Source organism: Molothrus ater, chromosome Z (genome assembly GCF_012460135.2).
Source record: "Molothrus ater isolate BHLD 08-10-18 breed brown headed cowbird chromosome Z, BPBGC_Mater_1.1, whole genome shotgun sequence".
In the NCBI taxonomy this organism is placed as follows: Eukaryota; Metazoa; Chordata; class Aves; order Passeriformes; family Icteridae; genus Molothrus; species Molothrus ater.
In genome coordinates, this window is record NC_050511.2 from 23,058,706 (window position 1) to 23,076,306 (window position 17,601).

At 38.2% G+C, this 17,601-nt stretch overlaps 1 protein-coding gene across 2 annotated transcripts in view; it reads left to right on the forward strand.

Moving 5' to 3' along the window:
- Positions 1-17,601, forward strand: part of LHFPL2 (LHFPL tetraspan subfamily member 2) — a 115,220-nt gene that overhangs the window by 82,496 nt on the left and 15,123 nt on the right. The gene's annotated exons all lie outside the window — the stretch shown is intronic.

The following is a 17,601-nucleotide window of genomic DNA, read 5'->3' on the forward strand; positions in this document are numbered from 1 at the left end:
CAGGCATCTGGTGTGAAAAGTTTCAGCCCAAACTGCTATTTTGGCAAAGTTGTAAGCAATGAAAGTACATTTTAAGAGTGGAAAGTGTTGAATAATCTTTGTACTAAGGCAGAACTTATATTTTGATGGATAAAGGGAACCTGTGATGGAGTCTGAGCCTGAACTGCAACAACTTTCATTCCACTTTCCTGTAAAGGGATGCCCTTACCCAACTTGAAATTTGCCATCAAACAGCTGTGTCAATTGAACATTTTTCTAGCACTTACATAGTTACTTTATGCAGCCTTAGCTGTTACCACAGGGAATATGGAGAGGCTCTGGGCTAACATAACTATAACTTGAGGAAAAAATGACCTTCGATTGTGATATCATACAAAGGCATTCTTGCATGTTCCTGCAGCACACTGTAAATGTTGACAGGAAGACAAGCAGAAGATTCTGTTATGGAATCTAGTTTTATAATTATTTCTGGACCATTTTGAGCATATGCATCACCTGGGCTGGAAATTACTGCAAACCCCCTTGGGTGTCTTGCATCTGCATCCCAGAGGAGGTGTTCAAGAAACACTGCAACTGCCCTCCACAACCTGTTTTGATTTGGTTGACTTACTGTCCTATAATTTATAGAGTGGCCATGTGAAGGGCATGAACCTCAAGTTTGACTGATTGCACTGTATAAGAAAGCTCGTTTCAGTTCACCCTGAAATTCTTACCGCACTTCTGTCCAGCGATTCAAGCTTACCCCAGCCACAGCTGTTTTCATAGCTCTTGCTGAAACTTGAAACTGGAAGAAAGGTAGAGAAAATCTTTATACAGATTTTTTTTTTATGGTAACCCTACACAAATTTTTTTTCTGTTCCATTATGTTTCTTATGGCTCTATTCAGTGCTGCAGTTGTTTTTACAACTACCCATATAGGCTTCTGTTTTGTGTTTAAGGTCAAAATTGTTTGTTGGACAAAACATTAATCTGTGGCGGGTTTATGGGCTGATTGTGAACCATAACTCTGTTTCTAGGATCCTAGCAATATCACTTCAGTTACTATCATATCTACTCTTCCATATGAATCATTCTTGTATCTTCCCTCATGTCACATTTTTAAGACCTCTGGCCATTGATCTCTCTTGCCATCTCTGTGTATTTTGCTGAAATGTTAAGCAAGAAGCTGGATGCTTTGAAAGTGCGTGTAACCACTGCTTTCTATGTTTTGGTGGGAGTATGAACACATCTCTGAATTAGAGCATTTTAGTTTTGTCTTTGTCCTCTTGTTCTTTTGACTCCTACTCAGTTGTGACCCATTTTACATTCACTTCCTTTTCTATAGTACTGCTAGCTGTTCTTCAGTCTGTATTTATATACTTCTCTTTCTTGCTACTTGCCCTCATTGAATGTTATCTTTTTTGATTTCATGCTAGTTTATGTTGTACTTTTAGGAAATACTTGAATTCTGCTATGTCCAGATTCCTGGATGCTTCAATTGGTTTTAAAAAATAAAAATAAAACTTCATTCACCATCCCCTTTCTGATAGGGAGAAAATGGAACAGTTTTGATGTAGGGTTCATTCTGATCCTATCTCCCTTTAAGACCCCCTTCCCACCCCATCCCCACCTCCTCTTTTTTTTTTTTTTTTTTCCATTGCCAGAAACATTCCAGATCTCTCTGTCTGCAGTTCTCTGGACATCTGAGCACATACATACATTCTTGAGATATAGCAAAAGATTATCTGCTTCTCATGTACTATTTCCAGCTGAGAAAGCAGCATAGCTGTTTCAAAGTGCATGAGTATCCTATTAGGCCTTTTCCTTTTTCTCAGTTAATCTCACTGGTGTTAGTTAATTCATAGCCCTTGATATACACCAAGGCTTCAAGTTCATTGTGTTTATGATATGCAATTACTCCAGGCAGATCCAATTACTGACCTCTATTTCAATAAATTGAATTCCTCTACATGAATGCCTCTTGGATTTCTCTACTAAAGATCATGTCTGCATACTGTGAAAGGTTGTAAGGGTTACCTTTGATTTAATCACTTTTAGCATACTCTATTTTTTTTTTACTGTCTTTTCCAAATGCAGTTTTGAAAAACCCCTAATTGTATTTTCTGATGGTTATTTGATGGACTTAGTGTAACTACTGTCTGAGCTCACAATATAGCAACACAGCATAAGAATTTTTGTGACATGGGTAGTCTTCTAGTGTTAACAGCATATATGGGGAATGTGAATAAAATCTAAGTATGGGTTTTAGTTATGAGGAAGAACAAGCAATCCTGCTTTCTGTAGAGGGCTGGTGCTCAGCCTTGTTGGGTTCAAAACATTGAAGTCAGGACGTGTCAGATATGCATACATTCTCAACTAAGTTTCTCCATTACCTGTTTTCTTTAAGAAGCTGTTTCCCAGTGATTTCATGTTGCATGTTTATTCTTCAGAACTTTTAAAAGGTCACTCATCATTTCAAGGGCTCTCTCAGATGATTAGTAATGGGAGTCTCACTTCCTGAATACCAGCCGATCTAAGTGAAAACATAGTAACTGAGTCACATTGTTATTTAGTTTCTAAGATTACAGTTGTAGATGTGTGTTTTGTCTCCAAAGAAGCTTTTACTCATTTGATCAAATAGCAAGGCAAGCCTCATGGAAATGATGAGTTCATAAACTGTTGGCAATTAAATTAGAATTTTTAAATTATACTGAACATTTACAATATCTTATGAAATCTTTCTCTGCAGGAGGAAAAAAAATCTATGCAAACTTATTTACTGTTTCAAAATCTTCACTGTAGTTGAGAAGTCTGATATGTCTATAGCATTGGTGTTCTGTATTACTATCTTCTGGGAACTGAATTCAGACAATGTCACTAACCAGAGGGATTTGTATCCTAATATTCTGGTGGGTACATGAAAGCATTTTACCAACTCAGAGATCAGTATCATAGTCTGTATTTGTTTTGTGCTTTATGCCACAATTTTAACTAGGAGCTAAATAATATTATGCATTAATATATCTTTACATCTGCAGAATATATCTAACAACTCTTTTCAAAGTAAAACAAAATACACATCCCCATCACTCCACCTCAAAAAGCATTGCCTGAATTTTGTTGTTGGAAAAAAAAGGGCCTAAATTTCTAGTTTTCATGGCAGGAAGAAACAGTGGATGGGATATATTCTCCTTTTTCTCTCTGTCTAGTTTTTACAGAGCATCCTTTTGATGGCATCCATAACAGTTTATGCATATTGGAATAACAGTTTCTCCCTGCAAAACTCTGGTGGAGCATGACTTTGAATTAATTTAAATGTGTTTTAGTATTGTCAGACTTAAAAATCTGCTCTATGCTAATGCTAATTTTATCAAGTTAAATATAAATTTTTAAAAACTATGTTCTTTGATTGATACCTCACTTAATCAGTCAAGGTATAGTATATTCTTATAATTGTGTGCTTTTGAAAAATGTGCAGTATCCCCAGTTTTTAACTATTAATGCAAATACAACTTATGTCTACCAAGACGGGGGGGGGGGGGGGAGGGGGGGGAAAGGCAAGTTGAGGTTTTCTCTGTTAAATGTTTGCATCCTTCATTTGTCTTATAAAGGAATTACTTATTTGTGAGTAATAAGTATACATAAGTACACTGTAAACAAACCTAAATGAATGCTTTTTTTTCCTCGGCTGTCTTAGAAAGCAAATGAGGGAATGGACAAGTCAACATTATTTTTCTCAGTGTTGCTAGGCACTTGTTTTTTGGTGGTTTCAAACAAGCTTAGGGTAATTCCAGCTTTCTGAGCAATGTTAGTATTTGCTGAACATGATCTTCAGGACATGACTCTGCAGAGTGAAGGGAAACTGCTGTTAATCCTAGCAGCTGTATAGAGCTTTTGAAGGCTGTGATCCCTCATTTAGAAGACTTTCAATGGTAGCCTACCATTAGGAAACTGGGTTATTTGGACTTTGAAAATGGGATGATGAATCCTTATTAAGGATTCAAGTAATCCAAGTTGTCTTCAGCAGCATTCTTCTGTGCATTTTTTCATAGTATTTTCAGGAGACAAAATATAATTTAAATTGCACAGAGGGATCTCTGCCTGCTTGAAGACCCTTCTTGTTCTTCTCCTCCCACAGAATTAGTAATTTAAGTTTTGGGGTTTAGCATGTCATTCTAAAGAAACAATCCATTTAAAGTTTAGACTTACTTCCATAATCTCATGTTATTTATGGATTTAAGGGAGTTGCTTATAAGAGTTTATACGTTTCCTGTTTCTTGGTCTTAGTTGAGTATAGGTTGATTTTTTTTTACCCTCCAGCATTATATTCTTCAATATAGAAATATTACTGATGTTCGATAAATATCAGTCTTCTGTATTAAACTTACTTTTACAAATTCCCCAAGAGTTTCCAAAGGTTAAACAGTGATTGACCATTCTTTTGCACACATTTAAATTATCTGACATTCTTTTACAGCTTCTTGTAGAACTCAGTATCACTTTTCCTATGTAATCACTTAACATTTGTATTATAAGACTTCTGGTAATGTCACTTTTTAGACTGGTTAGTGTTGAAAAGAATCTGTAAGGTGCAAAGACACCTTCTTGTGTCAGACCTTCCCCAGGTGAGTCTAACTGTTTTTGCTCCAGTGCTGCCAAGAAGTGGTGGTGCTGCTGAGGTGGCCTGCTGGGTTTTCTTGGGGAATGGCACAGGCTCTCTGAGTTGGCTGTCAGCAGTCAGGCTCTCAGAGTATGAACAAGCTATCAGTCTCCACACAGGTACAGTGGAATTTCCAGCATTCCTATTGTTCTTTCATATTTTAGCACACTGTTATTCTGTCAGATTACAGTAATACTGCATTGACCTTCTCTTATGCATGCAGCTTTCCTGTACAGGTTATTATAACAGCCTGGGTTTTCATTCCCATAGTGTGCTTTGTTCCACCATACTCTTCCTCTCATCAGCTGGTTCCTATTTATTTATTTTCTTTTTAACTGCATTTGCATAAAGACATGGGTGTTTTATTGTTACTTTGCTTCCTCACCAGCTTGCAACTGCTCCAGATATATTTTTAGTATTTCACCTTATCTCTTCCTTGCATTTGTTTGTGGTTTAAGTACTTTCTGCTTATTGTTTCTTTTTATAGCCTCCTGTGGAAAAAAACCAAAACAACAAATCCCCACCCCCCCCCCCCAAAAAACCAACCCTTAAACAAAACTACGAGTTTGAAAACAAGGGAGAGGATTGTTTTACTGGGTATGACTGTGACCAGCATGCTAATTTTACATTTCTGACCCACAAGTCTAATCTAACCTAACCTGTCATGTTTGTTTGTTTGTTTACAAACCAACCAACTAGACCATTTGTATATGATCTTGTTGTAACAGGTCATGAAAAAGCTGAAATCTGGTTCCCACAAGTTTTTCGACATTTGGGGAAAGGAGTTATGTGCATTCTTGTTCTTTCAGCATGTTTTGTTGTAGTTTCAACAGCTTTTAAGCCCTCCTGAATACAAGACAGTGTCTGTGGAATACAGAGGACTGGGGTATGCACATGCTGCAAGCAGTATTTCGCTCCAGTGCAATGCTACTGTACAATTTCTGCAGTTTTTTATTTCAGCCTGCAGTGGGGAGACAAGCTACTGGGTGTATCCTAGGTAAAAGGACTAAGACTCTGCTAAATGCTTTAGAATTTTTCTGATAATTTGTTAAATACTTTTAAGTGAATACTGGTGTTCTTCTTTTGCTATTCTAGTGTTTTGTAAAAGCATTTGAGAGTTCAGTACAGCTGCAAGGACTCAGAAGCCTTAAATCACACTGCCAAGGTTATGCTCATGATAAGCAAATACAAATATTGCTTTTAGGGCAGGAATTACCCTAAGTTTGGTTTTGAAACTGTAAAAAATAAGTGTTTAGAAGCACCATACTAAGAAAGAAAAATAAAAAGGATAACTTTGCCATTTAATATCTTCCGCTTTCTATGTTCCTTTTCCCTAAATAGGATAGCAGATTTTGATTATAGTAAAAAACTAACAAAGTAGTTCTTTCCTTTCTTGGAAAAAACATACACAGTAAACAAATGTGAATGTTCTTGAAGCCAAAGACACACACCTTGAGCACAGAAGAACACAATTTTCACCAATTGTGGCATTTCCTGCACCAGTTTGTGTGTGTCTCTTCCAGTCCAGAGGAAATGGAATTTTCTGTGAATTTTGTGAAAGATAAGCAATTTTTCTTGTGATCTATTCAGAATTACTCAGGCAGCATCTTAAAATAATGCTGCAAAACAGGGATCACCTTCAGTGCAGATGACACCAGCAACGAAGCCAGTGGTGACAGCTTCACCATCAAAGCCTGGTGCATGCTGAGTTTTTCCAAACACAAAGGTGAGCATTTGATGTGGAGCTCAGCCCCACAGGGGCAGAACCTGCAAGGGCACAGATCACAAATTGCAGCTGTGAGAGGGCAGCCTGCTGTGAGGAGGCTGCTGCAGCACTGCTGGCAGCTCTGACCTGGCTGTGCCCATGCACCAACTGGACCATCCGCTTGAAGAGCCTCTCACTTCTGTCTTACAACAAAGCCTTCTTTCTAGGAGAGCTACTACTAGAGGAATCTAGATTTTGCAACAGCAGTTATGTCATTTCAAGCAAATTGGTATTTTCACAGCTCAGTTCAGATGAGATCATTATCCAAATAGTGAGTCAGTCCAGTTAAATCTTTTGTTCTGTCTGTGCTGCAAATAGACCAGGCTGCACCAAAAAGCTTTGAGAGCTTCTGTTCTGTTACTCCTGCCATCGTGACAGATCAGGGGAAAAGTGATTACAGAAGCAAGGACTCAAATGCTTCATTTGGGTTTTGGTTTTTACCTTGGTAAGTTCTTGTTTACTCTAGTAAACAAGAAGAAAATGCAGTGTACACCAACCAGTGTGTTCTTGGAATTTATCCTGTGCAGAGCACCAGATGGATCTGTCAGGTCTTACTCTACACAATGAATTAAATTGTAAAAGATAAGCAATATTCAAGAGAAACAATCTCTTACTTTTTCTAAAGGTGGTATTCACTGAACACAGATTAATGAGTTTTATTTCCAGTTATCTGTAGAATTGTATTCTCTGACATAAAGATAAAAAGGGGAGCCCGTTGTGCATCTTTGGCACAAGAGATGCCAAATTGATGACCTGCAAGTGTTGTAGACACTGTTCATCCAATAGTGCTGGGAGACTGTCAGGGTACTGGGTGTGCATTGAAGGTGTTTTGCTTCCTGTTTGATTTATTCAGTGGTTTGTGGAATTTGTTACACTTTATGTTTTTTCTTAAAGCCTTGAGATTATAACTTTTGAAATTTAACTTTTATAGAAATATTTATGCTGGTTAAATAAAGTAGGAATTTTGGTGTCCTTAATCTTATATCTGTCGAAATAGATAAATCTCCTGATTCAACTTTTATTCAGGAGGACTGTAAAGTTATTTTGTAAGGGTAGAATGTTTCCAAGCTTTTTGTAATGTGTGTGTGTTTATATATATATATACGTGTGTATATATATGTATATATACACAAGACAAAATTTCAGCTGTGTCAGATAGCAAGATTTTACACATTGTCAGAGATCTGGAGCTTAGTAATGGGTAGCAGTTATAGGAAAACATTTCAGTACATTAGGCAGTGCTTCACTAGGAAAAAACCTCAATCGCCCCATCCCCAAGCCTGTTTTATAGATTATAATGTTGGTCTTTCTACTTGCATGTTTTTTTCCTCTCCATATTTAAGTAGTCCATTTTGATTTACTTTCATTATTTTCTCTCCCTTGATGCTTTGGACATCTCATAACTCTATTGCTCAAAAGTGAGAGAACATTGGACGAAGCATCTTTTTAAAAAACAAACAAACCAAAAATCAGAGAAAATATGGGTTTTTTCAGTATGTTCTGGTTTAGGCTGAAATGGTTTTGCTTATTTGATTGCATTATCAGAATTTTTAATTCTGCAATCTGAGCATAACAAAAGAGAAAAAGACTGGCAAAAGAGCATGTCCTATTTGCCTGAGATAAAGGTAAATATTCAACATAAACTGGGACATTTGTCCCAGACCACGGAGTCATGGTACAAAATTCTGAGTAAAATTCGGATAAATTTAAATTCATGTAGAGTCTGAATGACCATATTATTTCCTAGCTTTATACATTATATTAATGATTTATTCAAATCTAATTAATTTTGCCTCTGATGAAATTAGTTGGTTTTTAGGAAAGCATTTATTAGAGAAAAGAAGATAAAATTTATAATTTGCAACCATGTATTTTAAAGAACCAATTAATGCTAGTAATAATCAGTATTAACCTACAGAATGCAATGAGTGCACTGTTTAGAATTGGTTTTAAACAGCAACTTCCATGATGGACAGTTAATGAAACTGTTTCTTGTACTGTACTTCTAATTTTGCCATGAAAAACTTGAAATGCAGTAAGGAGATCTAATAGATAATCTTACATTTAAAGATAATTTTCAGAATTCAGTTAAATGTTTTAAACTCACAGAGCAGACAGATTTCCATAAAGCTTATGGAAGCTTTAAAAAACTTATGCAGGGACCTTTTTCTTAGTAATAATTATCTGCCTGTTCCTTGGGAGATCTTCAGATATGCATTTTGATTCATTTGCATTTCCAATGGGAAAGACATAATCAAGAACTTTCTACCTTTTGGCAACAGTACAATCAGATGTTACCCTTCCACCATTCTGTAGACTGCATTTGCTTTCAAAAGGATTAATGTCACTGAGAACTGAAAGAAACTAACCAACCCAGTACATAAAAAGAAGGTCTGTCATGAAGTAAGTCCACTCCCTACAATCTAGTGGGACCCGTGAGTATCTGTAGCTTCATCCTCTTCAATGAGGTACATGTTTGGGAAATTGTCTGCTACAGATATTAGGAGTAAGTTTATCTTCCTCTCTGAAGTGCAAGTGGAGAGAGCTAGTCATAGAACTAAGTTTGTTTCTTTACAGGTGAATTTGTTTGAAGCTGTTTTGACATGTTGCTGTGGTAATTGCCTAATTCAGCAGTGGTTTCTGTAGGAAAAAATCCTTGCAGTTTAATACCTAAACCATTTCTCAGTGAGCAGAAAATCAAAGTCACAGTTGGAGATGTGACCATGTCCACAGTCCTCCTTTGTGGAGAAGGAAAAGTACATGTGCATGTGGTGTGTCAGGGCTAGAGATTCAGTGACACAACAATAGCTGAAGTTTGTGTTAGAAGGATGACAAGAAAAGTGTTTGGCACAGTGCAAGACACTGCAGAATATATTAAATGTCAAGAGTTCTAGGGTTTCTAGTGGTAGCACTGAGGTTCAGTTCGCAGTATTGCTATAGATTTCATTACCTGAGTGAGGGAACGTCTCATCTGGGATGGTTATTTATGCTTTCTTCCCTTCTTTTGCCTATGTATTTATATGGCAGTAAGGTGAATCATCACCAGACCTATATGCATATCCCCACACAGGTCCAGTTTTAGTTTGCACATTAAGTGTTTCTGTGACGCAAGCCACATGACATCAGAAACAGAGGCATGACAGCATTTTAGGAGAAAGTGTAGCTGAGAAAGCCCTTTTCAGTTTCTACAAACATGCATTAGTTATTAATTGTATACATTTTAAGGACAGAAAAGGACTGTGGCATTATCTAGTCTAGCAAGTCAAACTGCATACAGAACTTTGCACATGGCTCAACTTCTAGAATTATCTTCAATCTTGGCTTTAAAATTAAATCCAGTTGCTAAAATAAATAATCTGTTTATTTTTGCTTCTTGCTCTAAAATGGGGTTTCCAGAATTTCAGCTATTGGTCTAGATGTTTCTAGGCTCTTTGCAGTGAGCTTCCATTTCAGAGATCCCAACTAAATACTGCATTCCTGTAATTACTGATGAATGAAATATGCAGTATTGAAAATACGTCATTTCAGTTCTTCTCTTTGGCCACAGTCAAGAGGTTAACCATTAAAAATATCTATAGCTCTATACATTTAGTTGATGTGCACAGAGATATGCCAGTGTCTGAGTACTTTGCCTTTTCTTGGATAAAAGGTGTTTCATGCACTCTTTTAAAGTTTACTGTTAAATGTGGTGCCCAGATACTTCAGACATCCTTGCCAGTACAGAAACAGCAGCTCTGATCAGCCGCTCTGGCAGCTCTGATCCATCACAGTCCTTTTCACTTACCTGAGACACTGCTGATTCTCCTCAGGTCAAGTACAATGAAAAGTCAAAGTGTTCCTGTAATGTACACACATTTTATGCATTACTGTGCTGAGGGGCTTGTCTGTATTGATTGTTTTTGAATGATGCTTCACTTTCAGTTTGAATTAAGAGGAACAAGAATGATTACATACGTTTTGTGACAAGATAGATTCTCCATCTCATCAGTCACTGCTGTCATAGCAGGTAGTTTGCTTGAGCTGTGTGTCTTGGATCCAAAGTGCAAGGATCCTGTTGTGCCAAAAGTGTGTCCTTTCCTTACTGAGAGAGTGTTACACGTCATGAATCTGGGGAGCAGTCGATACCTGCCAGGTGTCTTTCTAGCTGGCAGCAGTCTGGAAGGACTGATGTAGTTGATTGTTTGCAGTGAGTAACAGTGCAAACAACTCTGGGTCCTTCCTGCTGGGAAAGGTCAGTTCTTGGGTCTACAGCCTTAGGTCTCGTCTCAGCAGAAGAATGACCCACCCCTGGCTGTTCAGACAGGCTGGAGAGCCGTAACCTTTGTGGTTGCTCTGCTAACAGAGCCGCAGAAGCGAAAGGAGATATACTGCAGGGGTTTCCTTTCGGGAATTAACTGAAGTGGTGTTTCCTTCATGCAAGGAACCAAGGCTGTTTGCAGGCTGTCTGCTTTGTCTAAGGGCAAATGAGGAGCCCAGTATGGTATTCCATTTTGGCCTAACTTCAATAGGCACAATCCCATAGGTGCTTTTCTCTTAAGCTTGTTTGTCTAAAACAGCTTCTCTTCCCTCCAGTTTGAAAGACTGTTCCTTCCTAAACAATCATCGTGTCTTTGATCTGCTGTGTTTGTGAGGCTTTTCCTGAGCTAGTTTTGTCTTTTTAGTAAGCAATTCCCTAGAGTTTGCTGAGAAGTGTCACAACTGAGTCATCCTTTCCTTTCCTTTCCTGCCTGTTTTTCTCACTAGTCTCATTTTAAACAATAACCAATGTATTAGTATAATAAATATCTGAGTACAATATTAATAAATTATTAAGAATAGTTCCAAATCTGTCATAATGAAGTCATGAGGGTGAACTGTTTTTTACAATAAGCACAGATTACATGTGGTTTTGGTCTGATGCTCTAGTTTATACACACACCATTAACTATTTAAATAGCCATAGTCTGGGTTCCTTTTAAAGTAAAAATCCTTAGTATAAAAATAGCAAGGATTTGTTATATACATTAGTATAAATATTATAAATATTAGTAGTTCCTTCCTTCTGACTTACGATTTTTCTCCTAACCTTCCTTTTTTTCTGATCAGACTCCTTTAGGAGCTCTAGTTACGAGTTTTATGAAGTAATCACAACACAATGAATATTTGAGTCTCCTTGCATATATGATAATGTAGCTAACCAAGAAAGGGGGCTTCAGATGAAATTTCTGAAGATTGAGACTTCAGTGAGCTACTGAGGAATCAAACTAGGGCAGAAAAGTCATGATTCTGCTCCCAGTTGGTAAATTCCTGAGCAGTTAGACTATCACTAATTGTAGCCAAGATTGCTCCCTTAGTGATGATTTTTGATGTGATGTGTAATTTTCTCCTGAGAAGCAACAATAGAAATAACACACATTAGCTTTTCTTAACATTGTAGGCTTTAATAAATTTTGGAATTACAAAAGATCCCAAGTAAATTTTCAAAACACAACGTAATGGCTGCAGATTTAAGGAATTTTGTAAGTCAATAAATGCAGAGCACTGGAACAAATCTCCAGCTTGAGAATTTGTGCTTCAGAGGCAATGCTGGAAATCTGAGTTAGCTTGATATCCTCTTAGTGGGGGGGCAATAAGCAAAGTTTTGTCTGGAAGAGGGAAATGAATTCTATGCTTAAACCTCCCCTGCAGTTGGTCTGAAAATTTGGAAACTTTCATTCTTGTAGTGATTTTTCAGTGGTGTATTGGCCCCATTAAAGTCAGTGGGAGTTTTGCCATGGCTTTTTATGAGGTCAGAAAAAGAATAGTACATTTCAGCTGCTTTTTTTTTTTTTAAGTTGGAAAGAAGTTTTATATTTGTTTCTTTTACAGTGAGGTATTCTAGAAACAAATCCACCTGTAATTAGATGTCATATTCCATAGCATTTGCAAGATAAAATGGAATAAACATCATGTCCAGCTTCAGGAGACCAACAGTCACTGTCAGAATTATTTTCTTTTGTTTATTTTTTTCACATTTCTTTTTCACTTGATGTATATAATATTTGGGCACATGAGGGATAGTTTAATTAAAATTTACATCTACATCTACATTCCTTTGGTAGGGAGATAATTTAAATGAAAGACAAAGAAATAGTATTTTGATTAAGATACTTCAGTGAGTTTTGACTATTTTGAAAAATATTTTCATTTTCCATTTAATATCTTGTGCCAGCAGGAATAAGACATGCTGCATCATAAGTCTACATTCTTTCCATTACCAGCAAAATTCATCTGTTTAGTCTGATGTGTTTTCAACCACCTGTCACAATCATGCACTCATTGTTTGTGCCTGTGCAGGTTTATAGTGGTTAAATATTCATTAGATATGTAAATAGTCACTCTCTTTAATTCACACGTGAAGACTAATCAAAACTTTGCTCTTTGTTCTTCAAGTAAAAAGCTCTGTTCTGGAATGTTGTTTAGGTTGGCAATAATTTGATGAGAATTCGTAGGTGAATGGAGAATCCTTTGTTTATTCTCAGCTATTTGTCTGAAGCTGTGCAACCACTTCAGCTTTAAAGCTCCTTCTCCATTTTGTTATCTGACACTGAATCTTTTTGATCACTTTGAAATGTGTTACATTTAGAAAATGAAACAAAGGCACAATGAAGTGTCCTTCCCTCTTCTTGGTCCAGGTGCTTCCTGTGGCAAGTATGCAGTGCTTATCGGAAACCAGTGCCACCAGAGCTCCTTTTGGTCTCCAAAGAGAGCCCACACTAAGCCATTTGGGACAACTGGTCCTTCCCAAAGTACTAATCCTTGTCGCTGTTCTCTTGTGACAGGGGAGTATGATTAATGTACTTTCTTTTTACATTTGCAAGTCACCTCTAAGTCTGTGGGGTAGAAATGCAGAGGTGCACCTTTCTGTCCCCTCCTTTGAAGACTGCAGGGAAGTTGGCAGAAGCCTACCATCTCCTTCTGAACATCAGTTCTTGTAAGAATGCTGAGAGGACTGAGTGGGAGGAGAAGTTTATTGGCCAACATTTATCCCTTACCCAGAAAATGAACAATTTCTAGTGGTCATACCACATTGTCTTAAGTGCAGTCCCTCTTACCTCAATAGTTTGATGGCTGCCTCACTCCACCAGGCTGGGTGAGCTCACAGCTGAACAGTTTGCTTGTCCAGTAAACCTAAGGATGGAAGCTTTTTAAAGGGGGAGCTCATATCAACCTGGGTGGGGGTCAGCTTAAGGTAATTGAGTCTTAATGTGTAAGCCTCTTTCTGTTTGTTTTAAATAGTGAGTAAACATCAACACAAATAGGAGCCACTTCCACTCTCGTAGTTCAAAGCATATTCAGAGAGTTTATTACTGCTAATGAAAAACATTTCAGGGAAAGCAGAACCCAGGCTTCCAAGATTTGCACATTTTGCATTATGAGATGCTCAAGCTTGTGTATGGTAAACAAGATTTAGAAATTCCTCTATGTGGTTGTAGTCTGGACCCCAACAAACTTTAGCAGAAAATGTCTAACTGTGCTTGGATTTATTTTATAAACTGGGATGGCTTCAGCAGTCTGTGTGGCCTTCCATTCAGCTGTTTGCTTAAGCCAAGCCAAAAGCCACTTATCTAAAAATTATTTATTCTGACTCTTGAGCTGACAGAACCAGACTGGAAAGGGCAAAAGCTGAGTAGTAGTCCAAGCCTCGGACTTCAGTTAAATCATAAGGGGAGCATGAAGGACTAGCCACAACATTGTTCTGCAAGGTACTTGTGGTTCTCTTGTACACTACTTGTCTGACACCTTTTTAAAATAAACAGCCTCAGATTTGTACTTTGCAGCTGTTCCTTTCTATCTGCCTGACATCTTCAAAATCAAAACCTTAATTCAAACATTATAATTTGGATAGGATTCTCACTTTCTGGTTTTGGCAGTTTAAGTAAAATGGAGGCAATTTTGTTTCTTTATCTCATTCAGAAAAATATGTGTTGTTTATATACTTTCAACATAGATATATTGTATAGTAAAAGGCAACAGTTGAAAAGTCCTAGCTAGAGATGTGAAAGTATGACTGGAGGCAGTGTATCTGGTTGTCAAAATTGAATCTGAAGAGAAAGAAAGTTTTAGCAATATTTTAAATTGGCTTGATTTGTTAGATTAAAATAACCAAAAGAATTTTGCATTTGAGAACTCTTATTCTCTTTGGATACTTTGAGCAGCTGATGTTCTTGTTGACATCTTTTCACTGTGTTAGACTTCACTTAATGCCGAGCATGACTATGAGCATGGTTCTGGTAGCCAAGGTAAATGAGGCTGAAGGTTTAGTTTGAGCCATCCAAGAGCTCTGCTCTCCCGACAAGGAATGTGGGTTATGTGGTGGGCCAGAATGGCACTTCCAAGACCCTCATGCTGCTGTGGTGTGTGGCTCATGTGGGCACTTGCTGTGTAGGGCTCTTTCCCAGCATGAATGGCCTCCTTCCACACCAGTGTGATTGAATGCAGTAGTAAAAATAGGGAGAGTCCCAAATGACTATGAGGTGAGGCTACTTCTTGTAATCTGCTTCTTCAGCAGGAATGACTTTGAATGAGTTAATACCAAAAGGGTTAAAGAGCCATTGTGTATTTTGAATTTGGGTTGTCAAACCAAATATTTTGACAGTCGGTCAGAAGTGGATGCTGAGTGGCATGCTGTGAAGAACATACGGCTCTGTCATGGAAAAAACTTGTTGAGGGATGGGAAACTGAGAGGAAGAATAAACAACTAGTTTTCAACTTTGCAAGGGCCTGGTTTGAGTTTCTGCTGAGCAAAAATGGAGAAAAAAAAAGCAGGGGGTGAGCAGAGTGAAGATTTATGAAGCACAGTTATTTAGCACAGCCTGTAGCTGGAAAGGCTTCCATGTATAGCACAAACATATTGTTGGAGCCACATGAGAGATGGTTAGTTTCATTGGGAAAGCCATAGCAGGGAGGAGGTTGTTGAGAGGAAAAGGGGGAAGAGGTTGTTGGGAGGAAAAGGTTAATTATCTAATCATGACTGAGCTAGAACTTGTCTTCAGTGCTTCATCTGCAATCTTTCCTTACTACGTCTCAGAAAGAAATGCCTCTGTTGCTCCTCTGAGCTCGCCATCCTACTTTAAATATTTTTGTCTGTCTGACAAAAAAGAACTTGCAGGTGAGTGGCGCTCTTCTTTGAGCACGTCACTAGTGCACAGAAAAACTTATGCAGAAGTTCTCCTGAGGATGAGGATACATTGGTATGTGTCTTGACTCTTGGTGTTTCGCACCAGAATAAAGTACTCATTGCCTAGGAAAATCCAAACCAAAGTATTTTCAATTGAATTGTAGTTCTCAATGATATCTACTACCTCACTTTTATATGCTGTAAAGTGTCCTTTAGTTGCACAACAGCGAAGTGAACTCCTGAGATTTGGCATGACCTCCATGTCAGCTTTAGACAGACTGTTTTGTTCATGCAGTGACTTTTCTGGAGATACTGTCATAAAATTTTGCTGCAATTTATTGCGCTTACATTTCAGTTGGGAAAGAATCCCATGATTTGGTCTTTTCTTCTAGTATAGCATTCCATGTTTGTTATCAGTGATATTTTTTTATGGCTGCAGTATTCATCTAGAATATCCACCTACCTAAGTAAATATGAACTTTGTTTTCATCTGTGTTCAGTAAAGGGTGTTTTATAGCTAGCAGTACAGAGTCAACAGTAACAGCCATTATGGGTGTTCAGCTCTGACGCCCCTTCCACCTCACTGAAAATCTGGGAATTACAAAGATGATGGGTTCATATGGGTGTAGTTCTTGCAGAGAAATACAGATTTTAGAGCTTTCTGGAGCATATTTTTAAAAAATAAAAGGATTCTCAATTAAATTCTCTTTAATTGTGCAGATGACATCAGAAGAATATCGGTTTGTAGGACATTTTCTACATTCCAATCATTATTTTAAGTGGAAATACTGAGCAAATTAACTTTCTTTGGCAGGCTGACACTTCAGCTCTCTGTTATTACAAAGGGTGTATTCAAGTCATTAGCATGTCAGATTGCTTGAAAATTTAATGCTCTCCCCCCCACCAAAATGGAAAATTAGCGGAAATGCTCACTATGTCTAAAAGCCCTTTTTTAAGGCAGTGCCATAACACTGAACTACAGGAGACAAATTCTGTTGTTGGCACATCAGCTTTAAGCCTCTTTTACCAAAGGAATCTGCAAATTAGACAATTCAGTACAACTAGTATGAGCGGAGTAGAAATTTCTGGATGAAATCTTGCAGATGATTCATTATGTCTAATATAGGAGGGAGTAGAAATTTCTGGATGAAATTCTGAATGTGTGAAGCTGCATGTGTATGCTTCCTTTTGCATTCAGTGGGACTAATATTCAACCACCCAACTCAGAACTACTAAGAAATTAAATACCAACCCCATGACAAACGTAAAAAAAAATATTGAGGATGCCTGTTTTTCTGGCATCTGGTTACTGAAACAGCACAGCAGTGAGGTCCAGATCTGGTTTTTTACTCTTGCCTCTGGTTCAATGTCAGTATTTGGGGTTTGGTGAAGAAAACTTCAAAGTGCTACATTCTCATCCTGGAGGGGGTAACATGAGGGCATTTCCTGCTCCCACCCTTGCTTTCAGGCAACACTGTTTCAGTTCAAGAGCAGAGGCGTGTAGGATGACCTGTTTGTTATTTTGAGGCTGATATTTGGATAGGACTTGGAAGTATAGTGATCTCTGCCTCTTGTACTAAGATAAGTGTAACTCTGGGAATGTCATCAGCCACTGTTGAAAGGCAGTGTAATGGCTTGGGGAAAGCCCTGGGGAACATTTTGCTGCAGTTGCAGCCTACAAAGGGCTGTGGAGGAGGGGAATTGAGGGGAGTTGGGAAGCTCACGGCTGGCTGGCAACCCCTCTGACTGGGGCTTTTGGCCCCTTGGCAGTGACTGGGCTGCTTTTCCATAGATTCCTGTTCACAATGGTGTGAGTCACCAGAGGCTGCCAGTGGTGGCAGCAGTTCAAGATGAGGTGTGTGACTTCCCTGCAGGCAGATTGTTTTCCTGAAACACTGGTGCAAACCTTGATCCCAGACCCAGGGAGGCACCACTCCTTGTAAAATCCAGGCTTCAAAAGGGTCACCACCACATCACAGGGTGAGCTGTCTGCAACTGTAATCTTGTTCACCTCCTCTTGAGGCGGGGCTGGCTCAGCTGCAGTCAGCAGAAACCCGG